The sequence below is a fragment of the Pristiophorus japonicus genome, unplaced genomic scaffold, assembly GCF_044704955.1.
Source record: "Pristiophorus japonicus isolate sPriJap1 unplaced genomic scaffold, sPriJap1.hap1 HAP1_SCAFFOLD_112, whole genome shotgun sequence".
Lineage (NCBI taxonomy): Eukaryota > Metazoa > Chordata > Chondrichthyes > Pristiophoridae > Pristiophorus > Pristiophorus japonicus.
The window spans coordinates 849964-870493 of record NW_027250777.1 but is presented as its reverse complement, the minus strand read 5'-3'; the positions used below and the strand labels follow the sequence as shown (position 1 = coordinate 870493).

The following is a 20530-nucleotide window of genomic DNA, read 5'->3' as shown; positions in this document are numbered from 1 at the left end:
GTAGTGTCTCAAACGAGCGTACTATGCTCAACCAAAGGTGACTATAGTGGGATGAGGGCAGAGTAGGCTAAAGTAGACTGGAAACACAGACTAAACGGTGACACAATTGAAGAACAGTGGAGGACTTTTATGGAGCTCTTTCATAGTGCTCAACAAAAATACATTCCAGTGAAATAGAAGGGCGGTAAGAGAAGGGATAACCAGCCATGGATAACCAAGGAAAGAAAGGAGAGTATCAAAATAAAAACCAATGTGTATAAGGTGGCCAAGGTTAGTGGGAAACTAGCAGATTGGGAAAATTTTAAACGACAGCAAAGAATGACGAAGAAAGCAATAAAGAAAGGAAAGACAGATTACGAAGGTAAACTTGCACAAAACATAAAAATAGTTAGTAAAAGCTTTTACCGATATATAAAACGGAAAAGAGTGAATAAAGTAAATGTTGGTCCCTTAGAAGATGAGAAGGGGGATTTAATAATGGGAAATGTGGAAATGGCTGAGACTTCGAACAATTATTTTGCTTCGGTCTTCACAGTGGAACACACAAAAACCATGCCAACAATTGCTGGTCACGGGAATGTGGGAAGGAAGGACCTTGAGACAATCGCTATCAGTGGGGGGGGGTAGTGCTAGACAGGCTAATGGGACTCAAGGTAGACAAGTCCCCTGGTCCTGATGAAATGCATCCCAGGGTATTAAAAGAGATGGCGGAAGTTATAGCAGATGCATTCGTTATAATCTACCAAAATTCTCTGGATTCTGGGGAGCTACCAGCGAAATAAAAAGCAGCAAATGTAACGCCTCTGTTTAAAAAAGGGGGCAGACAAAAGGCAGGTAACTGTAGGCCGGTTAGTTTAACATTTGCAGTGGGGGAAATGCTTGAATTTATCATTGAGGAAGAAATAGCGGGACATCAAAATAGGAATAGTACAATCAAGCAGAAGCAACATCGATTCAGGAAGGGGAAAGCATGTTTAAATAATTTACTAGAATTCTTTGAGGATATAACAAGCATGGTGGATAGAGGTGTACCGATGGAGGTGGTGTATTTAGATTTCCAAAAGGCTTTCAATAAGGTGCCACACAAAAGGTTACTGCAGAAGATAGAGGTACGCGGAGTCAGAGGAAATGTATTAACATGGATCGAGAATTGGTTGGCTAACAGAAAACAGAGAGTCGGGATAAATGGGTAATTTTCGGGTTGGAAATCGGTGGTTAGTGGTATGCCACAGGGATCGGTGCTGGGACCACAACTGTTTAGAATATACATAGATGACCTGGAAGAGGGGACAGAGTGTCGTGGATCAAAATTTGCAGATGACACAAAGATTAGTGGGAAAGCAGATTGTGTAGAGGACACAGAGAGGCTGCAAAGAGATTTAGATCGGTGAAGAGAATGGGCTAAGGTTTGGCAGATGTAATATAATGTCGGAAAATGTGATATCATCCACATTGGAGGAAAAAAAAACAGTAAAAGGGAATATTATTTGAATGGGGAGAAATTACAACATGCTGAGGTGCAGAGGGATCTGGCGGTCCTTGTTCATGAATCCCAAAATCTTAGTTTGCAGGTGCAGCAAGTAATCAGCAAGTCAAATGGAATGTTGGCCTTCATTGCGAGAGGGATGGAGTACAAAAGCAGGGAGGTCCTGCTGCAACTGTACAGGGTATTGGTGAGGCCGCACCTGGAGTACTGCGTGCAGTTTTGTTCACCTTTCTTTAGGAAGGATATACTAGCTTTGAAGTGGGTACAGAGACGATTCACTCGGCTGATTCTGGAGAAGAGGGGGTTACCTTATTATGATAGATTGCGTAGTCTGGGTCTTTACTCGTTAAAGTTCAGAAGGATGAGGTGTGAACTTATAGAAACATTTAAAATAATGAAAGGGATAGACAAGATAGAGGCAGAGAGGTTGTTTCCACTGGTCGGGGAGACTTGAACTAGGGGGCGCAGCCTCAAAATACGGGGGAGCCAATTTTATACCGAGTTGAGAAGGAATTTCTTCTCCCAGAGAGTTGTGAATCTGTGGATTTCGCTGCCCAAGGAAGCAGTTGAGGCTACCTCATTGAATGTATTCAAATCACAGATAGATACATTTTTAACCAATAAGGGAATTAAGGGTTACGGGGAGCGGGCGGGTCAGTGGAGCTGAGTCCACGGCCAGATCAGCCATGATCTTGTTGAGTGGCGGATCAGGCTCGAGTGGCTAGATGGCCTACTCCTGTTCCTAATTCTTATGTTCTTATATTGAGGGATTACGCAGTGGAATTGTATTTAGATTAGTTCCATACTTTGCACTACAAACCAATCAGCGGCAGTGAGCCTTTCACTGATTGAAATACGAGATGTCACAAATCCCCGGAGGATATGGAATTGTTCATTAAATCTTGGAAACACTCCGCAGGGCCACCAGCTCTCGGCAGAACTAATGTTTTGCAGCATTGCTTCTATGTATTACAGGTTTGGTGTGAGTTTCGTCCCTGAATGTTTATGCTGCTCTAAAATGCTTGCAGCCCAACCGCACCACCAAAAATAAAATAAATGGCCCGTAATGGGTTTGAACTCGCCAATTTGGCGTTAGTAAGACCAAGCGCTAACCGAGTGAGGCAACCGGCCTTCATGCTATGTATTTTCTTATGGCACTTTTACATTAAAATGATAGCATTCCTATAGCGACCTTCACCTCAGCACTTCCCAAAGCAGTTCACAGCAAATTAATTACTTTTAAAATGTGATCACTTTGTCGTGTAGGAAATGCAAAAATGTACAGCATTTTAGCCAATAGTGCCCGAGGAGGCCGATCAAGAGCTTTCCAGCCTAATTCCCACTTCCCAGCTCTAAGTCCGTCCTATGGGTTGCAGCAATTTAAGTGGCATCCAAGTATTTTTAAAATGTGTGAGGGTTTCTGCCGCTACCACCCATTCAGGCTTTGAGTTCCCGACCACCATGACCCCCTGGGTAAAGACATTTATCCTCACAACTCGTCTAACCCTCCCCCTAATTCATCATTATAGGCAGTCCCTCGGAATCGAGGAAGACTTGCTTCCACTCTTAGCATGTGTTCTTAGATGGCTGTACAGTTCAATACGGGAACCACAGTCTCTGTCACAGGTCAGACAGATCGTCGTTGAGGGTAAGGATGGGCAGGGAGCCTGGTTTGCCGCAGCTCCTTCCGCTGCCTGCACCTGATTTCTGCATGCTCTCGGCGATGATACTCGAGGAGCTCCGCACACTCCCACATGCAATTCCTCCACTTAGGGCGAACTATGGCCAAGGACTCCCAGGTCACAGTGGGTATGTCACACTTAATCAGGGAGGCTTTGAGGGTGTCTTTGTAACGTTTCCTCTGTCCGCCTTTAGCTCATTTGCCGTGGACGAGTTCCGAGAAGAGCGCTTGCTATGGCAGTCTCGTGTCTGGCAGATGGCCTGCCCAGCGGAGCTGATCAAGTGTGGTAAGTGGTACAATACTGGGGTTAATGCCCTGGACGAGGACGCGAATGTTTGCGCGTCTGTCGTGCCAGGGGATTTGCAGGATCTTGAGGAGACATCGCTGGTGGAATTTCTCCAGCGACTTGAGGTGTTTACTGTACATGGTCCACGTCTCTGGGCCATACAGGAGGGCGGGTATTACTACAGCCTTGTAGACCATGGGCTTGGTGAAAGTTTTGAGGGATTCATCCTCAAACACTCTTTTCTTCAGGCGGCCGAAAGCTGCACTGGCATACTGGAGGCGGTGTTGGATCTCGTCATCAACGCCTGCTCTTGTTGATAGGAGGCGCCCGAGATAGGGAAATTGGTCCACCCCGAAATTAGTTTAAATCTATTCCCCTGGTTGTTGACCACTCTGCAAAGGGAAACAGGACCTTCCTACCAACTCTATCTAGGGCACAACTATATTATGCACCTCAATACAGTCTCCCCTCATCTTCCTCTGGTCCAAAGAAAACAGACTCAGCATTTCCAATCTTTCCTCATCACCAAAATACTCCAGTCCAGGCAACTTTTTTTGTAAATCTCCTCAGTACCCTTTCCAGTGCAATCACATCTTTTTTTTGAAATGTGGTGACCAGAACTGCACACAGTACTCCAGCAGCGGCCTAACCAATGTTTTATACAGTCAAGTACAATGTCCTTGCTGTAACCAGCAGAGTTACGGACCAAGAGCTGGTAAATGGGATTAGGCTGGATAAAATTTTGTTGGCTGGCGCAGATACGATGGTAAGTACTGCAGGGATTCAAATACGACCAAGTTGATCTCTTGGACAAATTTTGATCGCGTAGATGAGAATAATTTTAAGAGATTTTTTTCCAACAATTAACCTGGGGTTTTTTTCTGCTTTTTTGCTTCTCCCATGCGTTCGCATGGCTCGGGTTGGGGTGGTGCGTATAATTTTTCGGTGCAAGGGGTGTAGATGTTGTGTGGGTCGGACTTATTGGTCTGGGCGTTCTTTATCTTTCCGTCATTGTCATACTTCACAGGTTCATATATAGCCTTCAGGGTTGTTGATCAAAGGGCCCTGTGGCTCTTTGTCGGCTGGCATGTCTACTCTGGGCCGAAGTGGTCTCCTTCATCGCTGTGGTTTTCTAGATTTCGATTTACTTTCACAGCCCCAGACTATTCCTTCACAGAGCCAGACAGCTGCAACACATATTCAGACGGCTCTTTCACATTCCCAGACTCAGGCAGCTCCCGTACAGAGGAGTACTGATCCTACACTGAGCCAGACATTACTGCATAGATCCATACACTCCTGTGCAGAGAGGCAAAGCGCATACACAGCATCAAAATGCTTGTGTACAGACTCAGACAGTTCCTTTCAGAGGTCCAGCATCACCAACACAGGAGCAAACATGTCCTCATCAGCCGCACACAACACCAACACATTTCCAGAGAGCTTCGAGAGAGACACTGACATTTCCTTCGCGAAAGCAGGCAGCTCCTGTAAAGAACCAGGCAGGTGCTACACTGAAGCAGGGATTAACAGCACAGGCACAAACTTTGCTACACAGACCCATACAGCTCCTTTCAGAGACATAGGGACTTCTTCCGAGACAGATTAATTACCTCCTACATAGACATAGACAGCTCTACCCTGGCCAAGGCATCACCAACACAGATCCAAGAGAGCTCTTACACAGATATAAGCAGTTCTTACACGGGCGCAGACTGTTCCGAGAAAGGACCAGACTGCTCGTTCACCGAGCCAGACAGCTCGCTTCGGAGATGCAGACATCTCATTTAAAGATCAAGACAGCACCGGTACTGAATCAAAAAGCTCAATGCAGAACCACACTGACCCAGGGAGATCAACCACAGACAGACACACTCCAACACAGACGCAGAAACAGAGACAACCCTTGCACAGACCCAGTCAGCTCCAAACCTGACACATGGAGCTGCAACACAAACCCCGACGCTCCAACACAAACCCGGACAACACTTAAACAGACACATTCAGCTCATAATCTGACACAGGCAGCTGCAACACAGACCCAGACAGCACCTAAAGAGACCGAGAAACTATTACACAGAAACAGAAAGCTCGTACAATGACCCAGACACTACAACCTTTACTCAGAGCGCTTATCATTGAATCCAATGCATAATCCTGCAGATAACTGAATTAAATAGGCTTACAAAGGACAGCATAGCGTACACTGCCTTCCTGGCTATTCTGACCATGCCAGCGTTTATGTTCCATTCGAATATTCTGGAGTCTTTCTTAATTTAAATCTATCAGCATAGCCATCTATTCCTTTCTACCTCATATGCTTGTATAGCCTCTCATTAAATGTATCGATACTATTCGCTTGAACCACTCCTACGCTTTTCAGTTCCACATTCTCATCATTCTTTCCAGAAAGAAGTTGCTTCTGAATTCTCTATTTGGTTTCTGGATTTCTTGATGACTATCTTATATTGGTGGCCACCAGTTATGCTCTTCCCCACATGTGAAAACATTCTCTCTCTAAACACTCTATCAAAATCTTTCATAATTGTAAATAAATCTATTAGTTCACCCCTACAGATCAATCTTCAAGAGAAAAGAGACCCAGCTTGTTCATTATTTCCACTTTTGAATAACCTCCCATTTCTGGTAGCATCCGTGTAAATCTTCTCTGATCCCTCTCAAATGCCTCTATATCATCTTTATAATAGGATGACCAGAACTGCATGCAGTACTCTAAGTGTGGTCTAACCGAGGTTCAATACAGGTTTAGCATAACCTTCCTATTTTGCAATTCGATACCACTAGAAATAACCTCCACTGCTTAGTTACCTTTATTTTGTCTTGCGAAATTCTGTAACAATTTTTGTGATGTATGTAGTTGTACTCAGAGATCCTATTGTTCCTCTACCCCACCGAGAGTCGTTTGTGCCAAGTAATAAGTGACCTCCATATTCTTCCTACCAAAATGTAATACCTCACAAGTATGTGTGTGGAACTTAATTGAAACTTATATGCCCATTCTGCGTGTTTATTAATGTTGTACTTAATTTGTTGCAGTCCTCCTCAGTATAAATTTCCTCCAATTTGGTATCATTGGCAAATTTGGAAATTCTGTTTTTAGTTCCAAATTCTAAATCGTTGATATAAATTGTGAACAATAGTGGTTCCGGCATTGATCCTTTTGGAACACCACTACCCATCTTCTGCCAATATGAGTATCTGCCTTTTACCCCCAATCTCTGATTTCAGTGTTGAAGCTAGCTCGCTATGCATTCTGCTGCTTATACCCTGACGTTGCTCAGCAGGCTATTATTGGGTATCATAGCGAGGGTCTTTTGAAAATCTAGATACCTTACACTTATTGCATGATCAATGTCTATCCTCTCTATAACCTCTTCAGAAATTATGAGTTTGGTCCAGCAGTAATTTCCCTATTGAAATCCATGCTGATTATTCATTTTTATACTTTTGGTTTCTAGATGTTCTTCTATTTTCTCCATTAGTAAGGGTTCCATTATTTTCCTATATTAGTGACAATCATACCCCTTGACCAACGAGCTGATTAGCTGAGACAAGCAGGGAGTACATCATTTATTTCCCGCCGAAAGCGATTCAGCCATTCCCGCTTTCTATTGTGTAATACAGCGACATCAAGTTGTTGTACTGTCAGTCTCGGATCAGTCTTTATCTGTTTAAAAGGTTTGCGCTCTCAGTGCTGCTTCATTCAGTGTGTGTTTAAAAAAATGCTCCGTGCTAGCTGCCGTGGCTGGGTGGTTCAATCGTTGGATTAGGAATGTAATCGAATTGCTTCTGAGTAAATTCGAGCCCTGTTCACAGTGAATCAGTAGCTGTAGGCATTGGCACGTAATCCGCTCTGTTTGGAGGTCATTTGAGCTGTAATTGTTCTGAATTATTTTGCAGCAACTTTTAGGCCACCTGTTCCGTCACGCTCACCCAATCATCTACTCACGCGATTCCAGAGGATTGGGACATTTTTATAATCCAGCACTAAAAATATGATTAAAAGAGGGTAGGTTATGAATGTTAACTTGAACGAAATATAAAAACAGATAGTAAGAGTTTCTACAGGTATGTAAAGAGGAAAATAGTGGCTAAAGTAAATGTTAGTCTCCTGGAGGATGAGACTGGGGAATTAATAATCGAGAACAGGGAAATGGCAGAGACTTTGAACAAATATTTTGTTTCAGTTCTCACAGTAGAAGTCAGTAAAAACATTCAAATAGTGGATAATCCAAGGGCTATATGGAGGGAGGTACTTAATACTATCATTATCACTAATGAAGTAGTATGAGGTACAATGATGGGACTAAAGGCGGACAAGTCCCCTGGACCTGATGGCTTATATCCTATGGATGCATTGGTTGTATCCACAGGATATAAGCCATCAGGTCCAGGGGTCCTATGGAGGACTTGCTTCCACTCCCAAAGTGAATTCTTTGATGGCTGAGCAGTCTGATACGAGAGCCACAGACCCTTTCACAGGTGGGACAGAGATTCATCAGGGGAAGGGGTCGGTAGGGCTGGTTTGCCGCACGCTCCTTCTGCTGCATGCGCCTTGGCTCTTCATGCTCCTTGCATCGAGTCTCAAAGAGCTCAACGCCCTCCCGGATGGATTTTCTCCACCTCGGGCGATCTGCGGCCAGGGTCTCCCAGGTGTCAGTGGTGATGTCGCACATTACCAGCGAGGCTTTGTGGGTGTCCTTATAACGTTTACGCTGTCCTCCTTTGGCTCGTCTACCATGAAGGAGTTCCGCATAAAGCATTGCTTAGGGAGTCTCACATCTGGCAAGCGTGCTATGTGGCCTGCCTAGCTAAGCTGATCGAGTGTGGTCAGTGCTTCAATACTAGGGATGTTACCCTGGTCGAGGACACTGATATTGATATGCCTGTCCTGCCAGGAGATTTGCAGGATCTTCCGGAGACATCGTTGGTGATATATCTCCAGCGACCTGAGGTGCCTTCTGCACATCGTCCATGCCTCAGACCCATGCAGGAGAGCGGGTACTATTACAGCCCTGTAGACCATGAGTTAGGTGGTAGATTTGAGGGCCTGGTCTTCAAACAGTCTTTTCCACAGGCGGCCGAAGGCTGCATGGAGCATTGGAGGCGATGCTGAATCGCCACATCAATGTCTGCCCTTGTTGCTAAGAGGCACCCCCTCAATTCCAATGGAATTCTTCCAGTCACACAGCCTTCGTTCAATCAAAAAATATCTAGATTATGAATCAATTATTTATTTATTTAAAACAAATCAAATTCAAATTTTTTTAAATAAAAATTAAATGTATTTATTTTCTTAATTTGTTTAATATATATATATTTGTAAATTGGCTTTCAGTGGGCTGGTTTTACGTCCCTCCCTCTTTCCTGTCTGTCTATCACCTGTGGCTTCAATAACCGTCTCTGCCCAGCGTGGTCCTGAGCCCCACTGCACAGTTGCCTTCAGGGATGATAGAAATCTCACATTATTCTTTTAAAAGGGAACTGCGGTCAGTCAAGGGTGATTCTGCATCTGGGTAAAAGGAATGTCCTTGCAGTCCCCGATCATTCTGTATCTGTTTAAAAGGGTTGGTTGTCAGTTCCGGTTCATAATCTTTCCCTTTAAAACGTATTTTCTCGTAAACCCGGGTCATCCTGTATAGTTTGAGAAGGAGTATGATTTCAGCTGCAATGACCGAACTGTTGTGTTCCAATTTACATTGGGGTTGCCTGCGCCGGGTGCGCACCCAGATCGCCGTGCATCTGTTCATTTACTCGAAATATGCTCATCTTTTCCTCAATCCACTCTTTGATTTTGCTCGCAATATACACAACAACACATTGAATGATGGTGGCAGCGGCCGCGTGGTCTAATGGATACGGCGTCTGACTTCGATATAACCGCGAACTTATCAAAACATTGCAGATTCGTATCTTGCCGCGGTTAATTAACTTGCTGCGTGAAATGTTATATTTGTTGCGATTCTGCCGAAAAAACAACCATCTCTTCGAGTCACTCACCTGAAGTGAAGGAAGGCTGTTTGCTTTGAGAATCTAATGGCACGTGTTCATCATTGTCGATCTGCATGCACGGGCAGAGCAAGCTGTGAAGTGGACTTTCTTGCACATTATTTCTGTTGGGCTACAAAAAGCAGGAGATTGAAAGGCTGACGCTTGGCTGAATAAGAGGCGAGGTGGCCGAGAAGTTAAGGCGATGGGCTACTAATCAATGTTGTTTTGCACGCATGGGTTCGAATCCCATCCTCGTCGTATTTGTGTTCAGCTTTGACTCTCCTGGTCACTTTGTCAATCACATTAACCTCATTGCCGAATTTCCCTTTCACTGACAAGGATGCTGCACTTTGATCATGTCATGTCTCAAATTAATAATATATTCGTCAAAAGGATAACATTTGCAGGACTGCGGAGAGGGGGACTAATTCGATAGGTCTCTGAGTGACAGCACAAGCACCATGGGCCAAACATCTTTTCTCACTGCTGTCCGAATCTGAGAGCTGCACTCTTCACTGTCGGCGGCTCGTTGGTCTCGGGGTATGATTCTCGCTTAGGAATGATCACATTTGAAATGCGAGAGGTCTCGGGCCAAATCCTGAACGAGCCCCGCCGTTTTTTATTCAAAGTTCCGCTCCTCACAGCCGCTTGACATGTGAGAAAGCAGATATATTTCACATTAAAACGTGTGATTTTGCGGCGATTGTTCGCACAGCGTCCAAATCCCAGAGCAAAGTGAAACTCACACAACTGAGTAAAGTTAAAGTATCTCAGAGGTACTCGGCTCTGTGACTGGTTGTATAACCTAAACCCGTGTTTGTTTCCGGCCAATATTTGACCAGTATATCTTCCTGTCTGTACGCATATGCTCACCGCAAAGGGGATAAGCATACATTCAGCGTCAAAATCCACCTCTGCCCTGAATATGAATGAGCCCTGTTTCTATAGAGCTGACAAGATGTGAGAAGCTGGCTTTTGAATTAGTCCATTGGCTACCGAATTCCAAGCAGAGAGGAAATCATTCCGGGGTGGCCAAGTTGCCTGGTCTGATTAAAAGGCGGTGACACCCTATATTGTAGGCATGTTATAGTCTTCTGGCCTCAACATTAGGTTCAACGTATCGGATGATAAGCACCGCTCCCATTGTCTGGTAATGGTTCTGCTATTCCCACTAACACCTCCTCTGGACCATCCTTTGTTACGTTATTGCCCGATTACCACCCACTTTGCCTTTCTCCATTGTGCCATTTATTATTTAATCACTCCTGCATTCCACTGTATCACAGACGTTTCCATTTGACCTTTGTCGCTGCGTATTTTTTTCGAGGCGCTATTTTTGTTGAAAAAATCTGTAATTTTGAAGTTTTTCCTAAAATATTGGAATGATTATCCGACAGAACGTGAAACCGGGTTCTTCATCCACAGAATCTGCACGACCTGCTGAGTTTTACATATTTATCTGTTTTTATTCATTCTGTTTCCGTGTCCCTTTTAAGGGGATGTGCTGTTTGTCCGGGATCATTCTCTGTCTGTTTAAAATGATGTGCTATCAGTCCCGCATCATTCTGTGTCTGTTTAAAAGGGATGTGCTGTCTGTCCCGGAGTTCAAATTTCAAATTTCAAAAACTGCCTTTAGAAGGTGCAGGAATTTTAGTTTGTGTGTGTGTTTGTGTAAACCAGTGTGTGCGCAAACGTGTTGTGCGATGTTACTGTCATGTGAGAAAAATGCATTACATGCAGCTTGTAACCGTACTGAATTGATTGAACACTCCTTCGTGGACTCTCTGACGGTAAAATAATCTGGTGTGGGATTTTGCTATTCCACATCTGAAAGAAGGGAAAACACTCAAGTTAGAAATATAGCGATTTTATCGAGAGCTTGCGTTTGGGCTGTGTGACATGATGACATCCTCCACCCTTACTTTCAAATTAAAATCAAGACAAGACAAGACAAGACAAGGCATGACATGACTAACTGACTTTGTACATATTTATATCCAATCCCAACGTTTTAACTTCCAAAATAAATGTGTTTTTTCTGTTCGGCCTGCACAATTGTCTTCAGTGATTATAGCAATTTCACCGTATTCTTTTAAAAGGGAATTGCTGTCAGTCAAGTGTAATTCTACATCTGTGTAAAAGGGATGTGCTTGCAGTCCTGGATCGTTCTGTGTCTCGTTAAACGGTATGGTTGTCAGTTCCGTTTCATAATCTGTCCATTCAAGACAGATTTTCTCATAATCCCGCCTCATCCTTTATAGTTTGAGAAGGAGTGTGATTTCAGCTGCAAGGACCGAATTGATAAGCTGCTGTATTCCAAGTTACATTGGGGTTGCCTGCACCGGTGCGCACACAGATCACAGTGCATCTGTTCATTTACTCGAAATCTGCTCAGCTTTTCTTAAATCCACTACTTGATATCGCTGTCGCTCCAAATTAGTTCTCATTTTTCACAACAAGAAATGTTGTAGGCGTGGCAGAAACCGCGTGGATTAATTGGTACGGCGTTTGACTTCGATTGCAGCTGCGACTTTATTGCAAAATTGCAGGTTCGAATCCTGCGGCGTCAATTAATTCGCTGCGTGAAATTTTATATTCTTTGTTGTGATTCTGCCGAAAAACCAACCATCACTTCCAGTCACTCACCGGAAGTAAAGGAAGGCTGTTTGCTTCAAGAATCTAATGGAACGTTTTGATCATTGTCGATCTGGTTGCACGGGCAGAGCAAGCTATGAAGTGGATTTTCCAGCACATTATTTGTGTTTGGATACAAAAAGCAGGAGATTGAATGGCTGACGCGGGGGTAAATAAGAGACGAGGTGGTCGAGAGGTTAAGGCGATGCACTGCTACTTCATTGTTCCTTGTACGCACGGATTCAAATCCCATTCTCGTTCTTATTGTGTTGCAGCTTTGACCCCCCGAGTCGTTTTGTCAATCACATTTAAACTCATCGCCAAATTTTCCTTTTACTGACAAGGATGCTGCACCTTGCTCATGTCATGTCTCAAATTCATAATACATTCGTCAAAGGAATAACATTTGCAGGACTATGGCGAGGGGGACTAATTAGTTAATCTCTGAGGGACAGCACAAGCACGATGGGCCCAATAGCTTTTCTCACTCCCGTGAGAATCTGAGAGCTGCACTCTTCACTGTTGGTCGAGGGATATGATTCTCGCTTAGGGAGGATCACATTTGATATGCGAGAGATCCCGGGTACAAATCGCGGACGAGTCCCGCCATTCTTTACTCATAGTTCCATTTCGCACAGTCGCTCGACATGTGAGAAAACAGATACATGTCAAATTAAAACGTGTGATTTTGTGCCAATGTTCCCACAGCTTCCAAATCCCAGAGCAAAGATTTAATCCCCTTCCCACTGAACACTGCGGACAGACATGATCACCTTGGTAACGGAATGGTCATTGTGACATCACTTTCTAAACAATAGCACACAAGACAATGGGTCATAAATGAATTAATTACATTGTAAATAATAGGAAATAAAATGCTGGATAATAGCTAATCTCTATCAAACATTCAGAATGATGTGTTTTGCTCTCTCTCACACACACACACACACACACACATACACACGACTCAGTGTGCATTCTTTTCAGTTGTTGCACTTAACCTGATGCAATTTTATTTCTTAGGAATTTAGGAACCCGCGGGAAGCCATTAGGCGGTGTTTACTGTTTCAGTATCTCAAGAGATAGCGCGCCATTGCTCCTCCCCCTGCCCGGGGGAATGGGGTAGCTATTTAAAGGGACAGGGACTCTCTTTTCTCTGCCTATTTATACTTAAAGGAACAGTCCAGTTTATCTCAGAGTATCGGCAGAGTTCACGAACCGAGCTACCATTATCATTCGCTCCCTTCTGTACTGTGCTGTGATTGTAAAGCTGTCTATTTCAGTGACGTGAGCCTTTCGAAAATGTCACATTGTTTTTATAATCCATTTGACTTGCTTGTCTAATTTGTCAAAATTTCAGAATTGTGCAGTGTGACGAAGGTTCTGTTTAAAGGTGGAGTAAAATTTGTTTCAAAATATTCTTTCCAACCCTCCCTCACCCCCCAAATTTTAGAATACTCTGCAATACTGACTGGGAAGGTGCCAAGTTCGGTCCTTGATGTGGGCTGTTAGTTGACCTCAGCCAAGGCAGCAGTTCAGGGGTTATCATTGTCCTCAGTACCATTGGGCTAAATATGAGTAAAAATTAGCCACTGCAATTGCTCTTATAACTGATCCAGTGACATCAATTGGGAAGTGTATGGATGTCATTTGAGGGTAGGATTGGACTTGGCTCTGATGCCTACCACAGTGGAAATCCTGCTGACACTCAATGAATCGACTGATGGTGAGGCTCCAGAGGTTAACAAATGTCTGTGGAATTACACCCAGCCAGATTCAGCACTTCCTGGAGAAAGTAACTCGCAGTTGATTTTAGACAGTAAGGATGGAGGGAGAATATGTAGAATAAGGTATTTACAGCTTTGGAGGGACAGGAGGGGACAGAATGTCCTCTCGAATGTCGACTTGTCTGTTCTGAATTTCTATCCTGTACTTAAAGTAACAACTTTTGTAACGTCCATTTGCAGGGTATTAAAAGGGGAGGATCTGCAGCTTGGTAACTCAAACCAAACATCACGTCAAGATTTGAGAGATTCACCGGATTCATCGGGATCACCTTATCATCAGCCTTTGGAAAAACACCAATCACAGCGGGAAGAAATAGGACACATGTTCTGTGTGTGGATGCACCTTAACCAATCATCGAGCCTGTGAGACTCATGTGCCCAGCTGACTCAACACTGTAAATGTGGGGACAGTGGAAATGGAAGCAGATGCGCGTTGGGTGGAAACCCATCATGGAGAGACCGTTTACTAGCTGATTGTGGAAAGAGATTCCGTTTCTCATCTCACCAACTGACATTCGAGGCCTTAGATAACAGACTTTCTGCTGTGAAAATAGAGCTGTGTTAGTGGGCCATGATGTTCATCTAGTTGACTGTAAACCTTTGCCAATTGTGATCGGTTTACTTGTAGATAGTTTTAAAAATACATTTACTGAGTGGATTCAAATTTAAATTGAAACCAGCTTTGCAGGTGTGATACTCTATTCACAAACTGTGGGTGACAGAGATGCTTTGCGCACACGAACATTCCAGTATGTGTAAGTGAGTAACAGACTGGATTTTGGGATCCCGGGCATGTTAGCTGTCTCTACCCTGGACATGCAGGCACTCTGGACGGTATGTGGAACTACCACTTGCCCTGAGAGTAACCAAAGTTCTGAGAACGAAAACAATCTGGAGTTCGAAAGGAGTAAAGGCGCAAAATGAAGCAGTCGATAACACGACATCAATTTGTCTCCTCTTATCATGGAGACATCAAGTATCGACACATTGTTATTTGAAATATCAAAATAGTAAACTCCAGCCCAGGTTTATGGGTGTTTAACATCAACAGAAACAAATCCCAACTCACCGAACGAACACGATTCAGTCAGGATGTGATTAACAGCAGTAATAACAGGAGAACCCAACCCCTGCAGTCACTTGTGAAATCGCAATTCAATGACTGAGTAAATCCCTTCCCACACTTCCCCAGTGTGAACACGATGGAGTTTGAGCAGGTTGGATGACTGAGTGACACCTTGACCACACACAGCAGGTGAATGGTCTCTCCCCAGTGTGACTGCGATGATGGATTTCTAGATCAGACGGGGAATTGAATCCCTTCCCACAGTCTCCAAATTTCCATGATTTCTCCATGGAGCAGGTGTCCTTGTGTCTCTCCAGGTTGGACGATCAGTTGAAGTTTCGTACACACAGAGAACACATGTAGTTTCTCCCCGCTGTGAATGGTGCGATGTTTTTCAGGCTGTGTAACTGGTCGAAGCTCTTTCCACAGTCAGTGCACTGGAACACTCTCACTCGGATAGGGTATGTGTGTGTCGGTACTTTTCCAGTCACACTGATGTTTGAAATATTTTCTCACATACAGAATAGAAAAATGTTTCTCCTTCCACATTCAAAGGCCGATGGTATTCATCATTTCCAGCTAAAATGGATGGGTACAATTCAGTGAGTGAGAATAAAATCAATGAGATGCTGATTTTCTCTGCTGGTCACTGGACCTTTTGTGCTGGCCCAATTGGGTGAGCCCGGTCTGGCCCAATAGGGTTAGCTTTGGCTGGGCTGGCCCAATAGGGTGAGGCGTGCCCGACCAGGGTCACAAGACAACTATTAGAACAACAAGTCTCCCTTTCAGGGGCCACTGAGCTGGACATAAACATGTGACCAATCAAACTGACAGACATCCTGAAGCCCCGCCCACCCTTTGTCCATGCACAAAGGGCCGTGCATGCGCCGTGAGACCGCCCTGACCAATATGGCGGCCGCTGAGCACGCTCCCACCACCGGGGAAAACAGTTACTGCCAAGAAAGGCGCCAAGAAAACGATCACTAAAACACCACCGAAGAGCGGCAAGAAGCACAGAAAGTCGAGGAAGGAGAGATACTTAATTTACATCTACAAAGTGATAAGGCAGGTTCACCCCGACACCGGCATCTCCTCCAAGGCCATGGGCATCATGAACTCGGTTGTGAATGATATTTTGGAGCACATCGCGGGTGAGGCTTCCCGCCTGGCCCATTACAACAAGTGCCGGACCATCAGCTCCCGGGTGATCCAGACCGCCGTGCGCCTGCTGCTGCCCGGGGAGCTGGCCAAGCGCCGTGTCGGAAGGGACAAAGGTGGTGACCAAGTACACCAGCTCCAAGTAAAACTGTGCGCTGTCCTGAGAGATCAAACCCACACACAACGGCTATTTTAAGAGCCATGCACACTTCTCTGAAAGAGCTGCACAAACGCATTCCCCTTTAAACTTAAATCACTAATTATTTCCTGAACAATTGTGTGAGAACCTTTGGAGTTCCAGCTGTAGATTTAGTTTTGAATTCTCAGGTAAGCAGCTTCACTCTCAGACCTGTTCATTTACACCGCCTACCGAATTAAGAGCATGTTTAGGGGCTGAGACTCAGATTTCACTCACACATTCTCTCTCGCAAGTAATATCAAGTTTATTTTACAATTCCTGTTGCGTTAGTCCGACACTCCCCGCAGTGGAACAACCCAGAATGGGAGTTCTTACAGAGACCAGAACCGGGGCAGTTTGAACACTCTGTCGAATATGTCCTTACTATACAGTACAAATGCACACGAGTCCCATACTTGAGAGAAGGTCACTCTGTGACCAGTAATATTTATTAAACCAGCACTGAAGTGATGAAGGTGGGTGGAACTTCCACTTTTATAGCTGAAAATCCAGGTTAGGAGTGTTTCCCACATGTTCACCCCCTTGTGGTCAATGTTCTCACGGTGTACGACTTAGGTCAGTTTATACATGGGTTACAATGACAGTTGAATACATGACATCACCTCTCCCCAAAGTCTTATTGGGATCACACGTTAAGTCTCTCTGGTGGTTCATGCTCCCTGGTAGAGCGCCTGAGTTGGGGCTTCAGTTGTTGGGCGTTGGTCTGAGTGTCCACTGTTTACAGTGCCTCAGGCCTGTCCGGACTGCCCACAGTCACTGGGCTCTCCTCCACTTGGTTCCGGTGTTCAGTCACCTGTGAAGGAGTGAACTCTAGATCGTGTTCTTCCTCTGCTTCCTCCAAGGGGTTGCTGAACCTCCTTTTTGTTTGATCCACGTGTTTGCGGCAGATTTGTCCATTGGTAATTTTAACGATCAGAATCCTATTCCCCCCTTTGGAAATCACAGTGCCTGTGAGCCATTTGGGCCCTGCAGCGTAGTTGAGGACAAAGACAGGGTCATTGACATCAATACATCGCGCCCTCGCATTCCTGTCATGGTAGTCACATTGTGAATGGCGCCTGCTCTCAACAATTTCTTTCATGGTGGGTTGTATAAGGGAAAACCTGATTTTGAGCTTCCTTTTCATTAGCAGCTCTGCGCGTGGAACCCCTGTGAGCGAGTGTGGTTGGGATCTATTGGCCAACAGGAGGCGTGATAAGCGGCTTTGTAGGGAACCCCCTTGGATTCTGAGCATCCCCTGTTTGATTATCTGCACTGCTCATTCCACCTGACCATTTGAGGCTGGCTTGAACGGTGCCGTTCTGACATGGTTGACACCATTTCCTGCCATGAAGTCCTGGAATTTAATATTTGAAAAGCACGGGCCATTGTCGCTGACCAAGGCGTCCGTTCGATCATGGGCGGCGAACATTGCACGTAGAAGTTCTATCGTGGCAAGGGTGTGCTTGAATTGAGAATGTCATACTCGATCCATTTGGAGTAGGCGTCTAATACAACCAAAAACATTTTTCTCATGAAAGGACCTGCGTAGTCCACATGGATGAGTGACCATGGTTTGGCGGGCCAGGACCAGGTGCTAAGGGGGGCTTCCCTGGGCGCATTGCCCAGCTGGGCACACGTGTTGCACCTGTGAACACAAAGGTCCAGGTCTGCATATATCCCTGGCCACCATACGTGTGAGCTGGTAATTGGCTTCCTCATGACAATGCGCGGGTGCTCATTGTGGAGTTCTCTGATGAACATCTCTCTGCCCATCTGGAGCATGACTCCACGGTTTCCCCATAGTAGGCAATCGGCCTGAATCGAGAGTTCATCATTGCGCCTGTGAAATGGTTTGAATTCCTCAGGGAATGCCCCGTACCAGGCTGCCCAGTCCCCATTCAGGACACATTTCTTGTCGAAAGACAGCAGCGCATCTCTATTTGTCCAGAATTTAATCTGACGGACTGTCACAGGTGAGACTTCGCTTTCGAAAACTTAAAAAGCCATGACCATCTAAGCAGATGCTAGGTTGCCCCCTCGGTGGTGGCTAGTGGGAGCCTGCTGAGTGCATGGGCGCAGTTTTCAGTGCCCGGTCTGAGCCGAATTGTGTCGTCAAAGGCGGCTAACGTGAGTGCCCACCTCCATATGCGGGCCGATGCATTTGCATTTATGGCCTTGTTGTCGGCCAAAAGGGACGTTAAGGGTTTCTGATCTGTCTCCAGCTCAAATTTCCTTTCAAACAGGTACAGGTGCATTTTTTTGCAGCATATATCCATGCAAGCGCTTACTTTTCTACCATCCCGTAGCCCCATTCTGCCTGGGACAGATTTCTGGATGCATAAGCTATCGGCTGTAATTGGCCCTTGGCATTAAAGTGCTGCAACACACACCTGACCCCATAGGACGACGCATCATATATTAAAACAAGTTTCTTACATGGGTCATATAGCGTTAACAGATTGTTGGAGCACAACACATTTTGTGCCCTATCAAAAGCTCTTTCGTGGCTGTCACCCAAGACCCATTTACGACCTTTGTGCAGGAGCACGTGAAGCGGCTCTAACAGCCAGCTCAATTTCGGAAGAAAGTTCTCAAAATAATTCAGGAGCCCCAGGAATGAATGCAGCTCCGTCGTGTTACAGGGTCTGGGTGCTCTCTGGATTGTTTTCGTTTTGGACACAGTAGGCCCGATCCCGTCTGTTGCTAACCTCATCCCCAAGAATTCTACCTCTGGAGGTAGGAAGATGCACTTCGCCTTTTTCAGTCGCAGACCTACGCGGTCCAGTCTCCGTCGCACCTCCGCCAGGTTGTGGCGGTGTCCTTCAGTGCCGCAACCCGTGATGAGGATGTCGTCTTGAAAAACCACTGTCCTTGGAATTGAGGAGGCTTTCCATATTTTGTTGAAAGATCGCGGTGGCCGAGCAAATTCCAAACGGACATATGTTGTACTCAAACAACCCTTTGTGTGTCGTGATGGTGGTCACCTTCTTTGACTCACTCGCCAGCTCCTGGGTCCTGTAAGTTGAGGTCACGTCCAATTCTGAAAAAGATTTGCCACCTGATAGCGTTGCAAAGAGGTCCTCCGCTCTCGGTAGCGGATACTGGTCTTGGAGTGATACCCGATTGATGCTGGCATTGAAATCACCACATATCATGACCGACCCATCCGCCTTGAGCACCGGCACAATCTGGCTCACCCAGTAACTGAATTCAACTGGCAAGATGATACCTTCCCTCAGCAAGCGTTACAATTCGCCTTCTATCTTTTCCTGCATCACGTACGGCATCACTTTGGCCTTGTGGTGTACTGGACTGGCGTCCGGGTTGAAGTGAATCACTACCTTGGTCCACATGAAAGTGCCAATGCCTGGTTGAAATAATGAGTCAAATTTGTCCAGGGCCTGTGAGCATGATATTCGCTCCACAGAAGAAATTGCATTGAAATCGCCCAATTTCCAGTTCATGACAGCAGCACAGCCTGGATATTAGGCAGCACCCCGCCCTGCGCAGCTTTCCCAGCAGCTTGTTGAGTTCCTGGTCGTTGCGGATGGCCAGCTGCAGGTGTCTTGGGACGGTGCGGGTCTTCTTGTAGTCGCGGGCCACATGGCCGGCCAGCTCCAGAATTTCAGCCGGTCAGATACTCGAGCACAGCATCCATGTAGATTGGGGCTCCGGCACCCACACGCTAAGCGTAGTTCCCCTTCCGCAGGAGGCTATGAACACGGCCCACAGGGAGCTGCAGTCCGGCCCGGGAGGAGCGAGACTCGGCCTTGGCCCGAGTTTCCCCGCCGGTTTTTCATCTTATTCACGTTTCCACAATCCACACGTTCAGAGAAAGAATGAGAAACTCATCCCACATCTGCCCTTCTTATACCTTCTGGGGAAAGGCAGGGAGCGAACTTGTGGTTGGTTGCTCTGTGGTGAATTTCATTGGTCATTTCTGATGACCAATCGCAGCCTGTTTAGTCCGCCAATGAAACCGAGGCGGAAATGATTGTTCTCAACAGTCGGTCCTATAACGATTTAGAAATTCAAAAATCCCGCCAATAATTGTTAAAATTGCGGATTATGTCAGTAACTTCACCATTAGCCAAATATTTCCAAACACTTTTTGTTTCCTTTTGTCTTAATCCATATTTGACTTGAAAATTCCAGGCTGTTACAATCAGGATTAAATTCGGGTTCAGTTTCAAACTATCTGTAATGAGCGGAATCAATCTCCACTGATTCTGCAACGGG

At 45.4% G+C, this 20530-nt stretch overlaps 2 pseudogenes; one reads left to right on the top strand and one right to left on the bottom strand.

Annotated features, from left to right (window-relative positions):
- Window positions 1–20087, bottom strand: part of LOC139241615 (uncharacterized) — a 117857-nt pseudogene extending 97770 nt beyond the window's left edge.
- Window positions 14807–16256, top strand: LOC139241613 (histone H2B 1.2-like; annotated as a pseudogene).
- Window positions 20088–20530: the final 443 nt, after the last annotated feature.